We start from the raw sequence: 9126 nt of genomic DNA, 5'->3' as shown, positions 1-9126 counted from the left end.
ACTAGGGGTTTATTATTAGTAATTGTTACTATATTCTGCCATTTATAAAAATACTTGTAAGATGCATTAATACATCTAATTTTTGTTCCAGTACAACCAGTTGCGTACTATTTTCCCTATTTTATAGATAAAGAACCTGAGACCCAGCAACCACATTTTTGCCCCACAAAGTGTGCTATGAAATAGCAGAGTTATATAAATAACTAGTGGCCCAGCGCATGATATCGCGCGCAGTAGGCTGCCCACCGCTTCCACGGGAGCCGGTGGGAGCCAGCAGGAGCCTAGCTGCTTCCACGGGAGCTGGTGGGAGGGAGCCGTGCCGATTCCGTGGGAGGCGGATGCCCCGTGGGCACTGACAGGTCGTCGCATCCGGTCAGCCTCCCCGTCCCCCTGGGGGTGCAGGGGCTGGGGTAGGGTGTCTGTGCAGGGGGATTGGAAGAGCTCCCCATGGCCGCTTCCTCTTCCTTCTTTGCAGTCCAGGCTCCTGTCAGGCGCTCTCCTCAGACCCCTGGGAACTTGGCTCTGGCTGCCCCACCCCTCCATGGCTACCTGCAGCCCCGCCCCACTCTGCTCTCCCTGGACGCCCATCTGTCAGGAGGCTGCCGGGGCACTCTGCTACAGGAAGTGCGGTCCTGGGGCAGGGGGTGGAGGTGTGGGGAGCAGCTCCAGTCAAGTTTAGTAAACCCCAGGTCGGTGTCGGGATTCGGCTGTGGGGCCGCAGGGAAATCTGCCTGGGCGGGACGAAATCGTGCTAGACCTGGAGTCCCTCCCCGTGGCCCCGCCCACCCTGTGAACAGTTGTGATGTGATGGCGACCCAGATAATTTGCATATTCCTATATTATCCTAATATATAAAAACCCAGGGTCCATAACGACTGAAAGGATGACTGGTCCATCTCCCGGCCCTCAGGCTCCTATTGATCAGGGGATGGCTAACAGGGAACCAGAGTGAGTGGCACGGCAGGGACTGGTGAGCAGCTGGAAGGCAGGCTTGTTGGTCCCTCCTCCTGGCCCTCAGACTCCAATCAATTGGTGGTGGAGGCAGGGCAGAACTGGGGACTGGCTTCCTTAATAGTCCAGCAGGTACAATCTCCAGAGGACAGGCCAGGCACCAACGGACCAGCACCGCTGGCACGATCCCCACAGCGCTGCCGGCCTCCTGGAACTCGGCCTCGGGCACTGCAGCTGCTTCCCCTCCCTAGGAAGAAAGGATACCACCAGCAGCGCCAGGGGTGACCAGTGATAACTGACTGCTCTCCCCATGCTTCCTCCAGTTCACTCGAGCTGGCCCCCACCCACCCCACTCCAGATGAAATGTGATCATTGCACATAGAAGGAATGTAGTAAAAAAACAAAAACTGATGACCAAAAGAATGCCTCAGTCAACGTCCAAAGTCTGGCTCAGGAGAACGGAGAGAAGGGAGAATTCCATAAGCTGGCCGATGCCAAGATATTTGAGTGACTGCCTGGCGTGTGACAGTTGTGTGACCACAGAGGAAGGAGTCCAAGTTTCTCAACAGAACACCAAAGACTTCTTCCATGTTTTGAATCTTAATAAGAAATGTGATACCTCACAGCCAAGGTGCTGGCAGTGTCCATGTGTCCTCAGTCTCTGCCTTATTTTGCTGCTAAATTCAGCCTCAGTGTCACTGATGCATCCAGAAGACTCTGCGGCTTTCTCAAAAGCCTTGGGGCACACTGTCTTTGACATGAAGATAGCTGCGGACTTCAGCATCCTGGAGAGTCAGAAGGAATTTGTGCATCGGTACTGCCAGCACCGTGAGGAAGAGCCCCGGCTACCCATGCTGACCTCGGCCTGCCCTGGCTGGGACCGATATGCAGAATGTGTGCTGGGTCACCCCATCACCCCCACCTCTGCATGGCCAAGTCTCCCCAGCAGATCATGGGCTCTCTGGTGAAGGATTACTTCACCAGATGGCAGAACCTGTCCCCAGACAAGATTTTCCACGTCATTGTGGCCCCATGTTATGACAAGAAACTGGAGGCCCTTTGAGACATTCCCACAGCTTTACATAGTTCCCAGGTTGCTGACTGTGTGTTAACCTCAGGTGAAATTGTCCAGATAATGGAGCAAAGTGACCTCGCCTCAAATGACGCCACCGTGGACACTCTGATTGGAGACATGAAGGAGGAGGTGAGGCTCCACGAGGGTGCCAGCTCTGACAGGTGCCTGGCACACATCTTCAGGCACATGGCCAAGGAGCTGTTCAACGAGGATGTGGGGGTGCTCACCTACCACACCCTGAGGAACAAAGACTTCCAGAAGGTCACCCTTGAAAGGGACGGAGAGGTTCTGCTACGCTTTGAGGCAGCTTACGGCTTTCGGAACATCCAGAAGTGGTCCTGAAGCTGTAGAGGGGCAAGTTCCCCTGCCACTTTGTGGAGGTCCTGGCCTGCACCAGAGATGCTTAAGCGGCAGGAGCCAGGCCCAGGCGGAGGACAGGCGTGCAGACAGGGCACTGCTGTGGCAGATGGAAGGCATCTACGCTGCCATCCCGGTGTGGCCCCCGGAGACCAGTGCCCATGTGCAGCAGCTGTACCAGGAGTGGCTGGCATGGGGAGGCGACTCCCTCCGGGCCCAGGCAGCCCTGCACACCGCCTAGCAGGGCCCAGGGCAGCCTGCCAGGACATCAAGTGGTAAAGGTCCAGCAGACGCCCGGCCTGCAGGCCGCCTAAAGAGGGGTGTCAGACACGTGAAGGAAAGGCTTAGCATCTCTTCATCGCTTTGGTTTTCAGAATTCCCTGCTCCCCATCTGTCGGCTCCCTCCCTCTGAGGGGCACTGCTGTCGTCACATGGGTGCAACTGGAATATTGTATCTTGAGAGGATTGCCCCAATATACGTAGCCTTTTATCTGACGATGAAAAAATCCCAAAGAATAAGAATGGAGACAGACTACTGTCCTTTAGGCTTAAAAAAAACCCGGAAGTGTCCTGCGAAGAGCTGAGATTTCTTGGTTCTGCCCACACGCATCAGAGAGATTGGATGAAGAAATGGCCCAGTTTTGCCTTGACTTTACCCACTTATGTTACTCTTGAAGGTGTCTTTGCCACAATGTGAATAAACTGCCACCTTTTGGAATAGGGGCTTATACGAAAGTCTGCATTCCCAACTTTTCTTGAAATAGATCTATGTTCTGCAGCTGTGGCCACCGTCCTGAGATCAGGTCCTGTCGATCAGGTCCTGTCGCTGGGAATCAGAGGGCACTGGAGTGGAGCACCACCCCCTTCCCCATGCCCTTTTACATTCAGGGATTGAGCTGGACTCACTTTGGGGGAGGCCTGGCCAGGGTGACAGGTGTCACAGATGGAAGGATGGAGAATGGAGAGGTGGACACCCTGCTCGGTCCCTCCCTAGGTTGAGAAACTTGGACTCCTTCCTTGATCCCTCCCTAGAGTCAGGCAGATGAAGGCCAGCCAGCCCACCCCACAATTGGGTGAGATAGCATCATCTGTGTCCACCTCTCACCCCATAGGCCCGGCCACTCCCCTCAGCTCCAGGCAGCCCTCTGCGTTCCATGACAGTGCACTCTGCCCTCACATGCTGCTTGCCCTAAGTGAGAAGGAAGAGAGCAGTTGTTCCACAGACAACTACACAGAAAGATAGGGCTCACAGCTAGTGAGTGCAGTGGCAGTGGCGGGAGCCTCTCCTGCCTCCATAGCAGCACTAAGGAGCAGTGAGCTGAGTGGTAAGAAGCAGTGAGCAGGTGGGCGGTAAGGAGTGAGGGGTCCCAGACTGTGAGAGGGATTTCAAACTGTCGGCAGGCGGACATCCCCTGAGGGGTCCTGGACTGCGAGAGGGTGCAGGACAGGCTGAGGGAACCGCCCCCCGCCCCCCCGCAGTGCATGAATTTTGTGCACTGGGCCTCTAGTTTATAAATAATATGCTTTTCTCAGAAATCTCTCTGAGAAAAGTCTCTCTGAGGTTGTCCCAGTATCTGTCAACCTAATTTGATCAATAAATTCACATATACTTAATTATAATTGGGTCAATATTAATGTCAATTAACCCACCTATTATATTTATTTGATCCATGAAACAATACTAGGTGCTTTTAAAGTCTATAGGTCTAGATCATTATCATAGTTATATGTAATTATAGGTCCAAGAGCATGACAAAGATCCTAATATCCTTACTGAACCCTGTTAATTCTGTTTGCTTCTTATCTCTCATACACACTGAGAGAGTATTAAATATCTCTGTCTCCAATTTGTCATCATCTATCTCCTTTCTTCCAACCATCTCCATATTCTGTACTTTCAAACACCATCATTCTACTGAAATGCCTTCCTCAAGAATCATTAGTGACCTTTGAATCAACAAATTTAAACATCTTGCCTTGGTCCTCAAGCTCTCTTGGCCTTCCTATATATCTTTTAGTATTATTGTTGATTCCTTCTCATTAATATTTTCTTTGCTTGGTCCTTTGTACAATGTCTTTATTCCTTGTGATCCTGGCCTCTACCTCATATTTTTGCATCTTTGCAACCAATGTTGTGATATCTCTACTGATGGTGATAGAATGTTAGTTCTGAGTCAGATAACAAGTCTAAAATTCAATAAACTAGAACCAAACTTGCTCCCTACACTGAAGATTTCTTTCCCTTCTGACTTGTCTATTCTGACAATGAGTTTATCATCATCCCAAACATCTGTAATTGAAGACTGTTTTTTTGTGTGTGTGTTTGTTTTTTTTCCTGTTCTGATTGCCCAGACCCACCGGTTCTTTCTTACTTACAAGGGCTGTAGTGAGAGAGTCTGACGTGACTGTGCCCTTTCTTACAATACAGTCTGGGTGCATATCTATCAGATTGCTATGACAAAAGCACAACTAATGGCACATTCTTACTCAAAAGCATTCACTGTGCTCCTCTTCCCATCTCAGTCCTGTTACTTACCATGTGGAATACTATGCTCACTTCTTCAGCCAAATTCCTCATTATTCCCCTTCATTCAGAATAGCATGATATAAAGAAGAAATTTATGTATTTAGAGTCTGTACCCTTTGCATGTAGGGCTGAATTCACAGCTTCATCAGCCTCAAATGCTTTAATCTCACATAGACTGGATTAACACATCATCCAGAACTTACGCTAATTTTTTCATATGTATTTCCCTGATTTTCCAAGTCAGAAATACTTCTTTTCTCAATGAAGTTCTCTAATACTTGGTCGGCACCATTAACATATTAATTTTCTAACTTTTTTGAATTGTGAGTATGCATCTTCTATCTGTTGGGTTCTTTGTATAGGTCTATCTTTGTATCTCCTCTCTCTCTCTCTCTCTCTCTCTCTCTCTCTCTCTCTCTCTCTTTCAATCTATCTTGCCATTATTTTATCTATATCTATCTTTCTTTCATTAAATATTGATTCAAAAATAGTATACATATCTTAAAATGAGGAGGGATTTTAATTTGCCATTAGTTTTACACACTTAGGAGCACCTTGCATATAATAAACTCTTAACTTGATGCATAAATCCTATATAATAAAAGTGTAGTATGCAAATTGTCCCCCCAGGAGTTGGACCAGGGGGCAGGGCTGGCCAGGGGAAGGGAGGGAGGCCCTGGCCAGTGGCAGGCAACCGGGGGAAGAGAGGAAGTACCCAGCTGACAGCCGGCACACACTAGGGACCCTATCAGTGCACACATTTTGTGCACTGGGCCTCTAGTAATTAAATAAAAGATGATGATCAAGCTGTGCCAGTATTAGAGGAGAAAAAAATATGAAGACCATCAATTGAGGTAGGATTAAAGGAAAATAAAAACACAAAAGGCTCATCAAGGGAAATCTGTATGTTGAAGTAAGAAAACTAAGAATAATTCACCTCTAAAAATTAAGAATCAATAACAAGCCTAGAGTTCAATAAACCTATAGATGAACAGAGAAGGATAACAAGAAGTAGAAATAATGGGGAAGATCCAACAAACAAATAGGAAACATGGTCAAGAATTATAAATGAAGAAACAAGATTTCAAAGTTAGCTAAGGGAGCCAATTCTCTGGACCACAACTGTCTAGATCTAAACTTTTCCAGTGTGATTTTTTTTTCCCTTCTGCCTTGTACTCTTATATCTTGACAATGTCACAATGCAGGTAGTTTCAAAAGCAAAGGTTTCTTCTTGGTACCTGTTTTTTCCTGTTAGCAGGATCTGAATTGATGATAAATACATGTAGAGTTTGGCTGAAATGCTAATCCATAAAGTGATAGCAACACATAAGGCACTGAGGACATTTTGACTACAGTTTTTAGCTGAATGCAACAGGACTCAAAAACAACAACATACAAGTTACATTAAAGTTTAAATAAATTTAGCCACTGATTTATTTTTATTAAATGGCTGAGCATATCCTAGACACTGAACTAGATTCTCTACTTAGTCACAACAACACAAGCATGGACCCTACTTTAAGGGAGCATGCAGTGTATTAGAAGAGACTGACAACAAACAGGCACACACACAACTGTGTGACTTAATGCTGCTAAGTACAATGGAAGAAGCAAACAAGGGTATCAGAAAATTGGGTAGGGTATGCAATTGGTTGATTAGAGAAACCTCTTTGAGAGTTGAGAGTTGTGCTGAGATAAAATATAAAATGCTAATTATTTGATACAAAAGGAAACATATTCTAGTTAGAGAAAACATGAGCAAAAATTGGAAAACTGGGTTATTCAAGGAATCTATACAGAGCAACTCATTTGCAGGATGGTGAGCCCAAGAAAGAATGAAGAGATAAGATTAGATAGCTAGATAACATCCAGATATCTGTAGCAATGTGATTGACAAACACAGAAGTAATCAGAATGAACAATAAAGCCAAAATACAATTTATAATTACATACTATAATGATGTGAAATTAACTGGAATTGTAGGAATTCAGACCATCTTTAATTGAACACATTACATGACCTATAAACACTGACTGTATATTATATCTGACCATCCTATATAATAAAAGCCTAATATGCAAATTGTCCCCATCACCCCTGCCCCCAAGTAGCTGGCGAGAGGTCCCCTGGCTGACGCCTGCCATGTTCCATGCCACCCCCTGGCAGTCAGGCACATCATAGTGAGTGGTTGAACTCCCGGTCTCCCAGTTGAACAGGAGTTCAACCACTCACTATGATGTGCTTGACTGCCAGGGGGTTGCATGGAACATGGCAGGCGTCAGCCAGGGGATCTCTCACCAGCTACCTGGGGGCAGGGGTGACAGGGATGGAGATGTGGTGAGAATGCGGGGTGTCCACTGAGCTCGCTCTCATTCCCCCTGCTACCCTTCCCTGGGACGCCAGGGCTTGCACACCAGGGAAATCCCGGCGCTCAGATGCCGAGCACCTGAAGGAGCCTGCCCCACACCCATGCAGCCTCTTCCAGATGAGCCAGGCCGCAGCCACTGGGGCCACAGCCGCTGGAGCCATAGCCGCCAGGACCACAGGGGCTGGTCGGGTGCCCCGTGGGTTCGTGCAGGAACCAGTCTGCGAAGCCAGCCAGGAGAGAGCGCGCTGACCGCCTGGCTTCCGTGCAGTGCCGCTGGGTGGCGCAGAGGTCTACGCTGCACCCCGGCCCACGGCCTGTGGCCATACTCACCGCATCTCTGTGTGGGGACTTGGGTGCCATGACTCAGGCGGAGGCGGGTGCACGGGGGCCCAGGTGCTGCCCAGGGCCCAGAGGTCAGCTGAGACATGCCCTTCCATGCCAGACGCTCACACTTTGATCACCAGCTAGACCTAGGGACTGTACTGGTGCACAAATTTCAGGCACCAGGCCTCTAGTATTGTATATACTCTGAGTCTATATTATCACTATTAGTGAACAGAAATGGTTTAGTTTGGGTTTGGATAATGGTTTACACTCAAAGACAAAACTTAACGCTCTTCTGATCTATCTCCAAAGCTCTCAGATTGCTCTAATTTAGAAATCCTCTTCAGTCACTTTTTCCCCCCATAAATTTCTCTCTCTGAGAATGACACTCAGTTGGCATCTTTGCTTCTGGAACACATTTCAAATTCAGGGTCATGGAGATGTCATTTTAAACAACATATTCTACCTCAGATGGAAATTCTGAGTATCTGTTGGGTTAATTACTTCCAAAAGAGACAGACAGATGAGATGTTCCAATAATATTGATTGACTGTGTATTTCCTTTTTGTGTGGATTATGTTCAGCTTCTCTTTTGGGTTTGCTATTATCAGAGAACAATAATTCATTCCCTCTTTGATACCACAGGAATGCCAGCGAGACACAGAAACCACTTGCACAAACTGGAACCCCACTGATCTGCAAACTCCTTAGTCTTCTACTCCCAGGGCCATCGTGCTAGTGAATAGCACAATGTCTTTCTTTTCCCTTTTGTATTCCTAAAATCGGCCTGGAAGGAAGTCTTGAGCATTATAGGTAGTAGATACTCCTTGCTAACTTGATGAACACCTGGCAAGACTGGTCTTCTGGACAGACAACAATTCTTTTTCTGAGAGATTGTTTTTCACCCTAAATTGAGAGCTAGAATCAAGCACCATAAGTGTTCAGGAAAAATTACAGTACAAATTTCAAGAAAGTTATTCATGCTGAATCCTAAAGAAAGAGCATTAATTCAAAATTTTCACTGAAGATCATAAATTAAATGAGGGCTTTACATCAAATGATTATGCAGCAGCCAACTACCAAGGTTCTTGTTTTTAAACTTTACTCAATGTCAAAATTTTCCCAAGAAAGAAATCATTTACATTTGCATTAACTTGGGAATAATGTCATTTGTTCTGTATTACAGTCTGGTGTTCTTTCTCAGTTTTTAATGGTAAGATACAATAGGATTTTATTCACATTATTTACTTTTTTGCCTTCCACATGGGATATACATACACATTCACATACACAACCACACATGCATTGCACTGGAATTTCAATCCTAAACTTGTATGCAGCATGTTATCTGGACATATTTATAAAATACAATGATGGAACCATAGGAATTATAATTAAACTAGAGGCCCAGCGTGCAATTGAAATCATGCAAGGAGGCACCCCGCCTCCCACCGTTCGAGGAGGCACTCCGCGGGGGGCCAGGACCCGCGCCTAATCCGCGTAGCGCCAGCCTCTGCATTGTG

General features: G+C 46.9%; 1 pseudogene; it reads left to right on the top strand.

Moving 5' to 3' along the window:
* Positions 1 to 1309: 1309 nt before the first annotated feature.
* LOC103286642 (nuclear prelamin A recognition factor-like) lies at positions 1310 to 2624 on the top strand (annotated as a pseudogene).
* Positions 2625 to 9126: the final 6502 nt, after the last annotated feature.

The sequence above is a fragment of the Eptesicus fuscus genome, chromosome 15 (genome assembly GCF_027574615.1).
Source record: "Eptesicus fuscus isolate TK198812 chromosome 15, DD_ASM_mEF_20220401, whole genome shotgun sequence".
Classification (NCBI taxonomy): Eukaryota; Metazoa; Chordata; class Mammalia; order Chiroptera; family Vespertilionidae; genus Eptesicus; species Eptesicus fuscus.
Note: the sequence above shows the minus strand (reverse complement) of the source record. Positions and strands in the feature narration are given on the sequence as shown.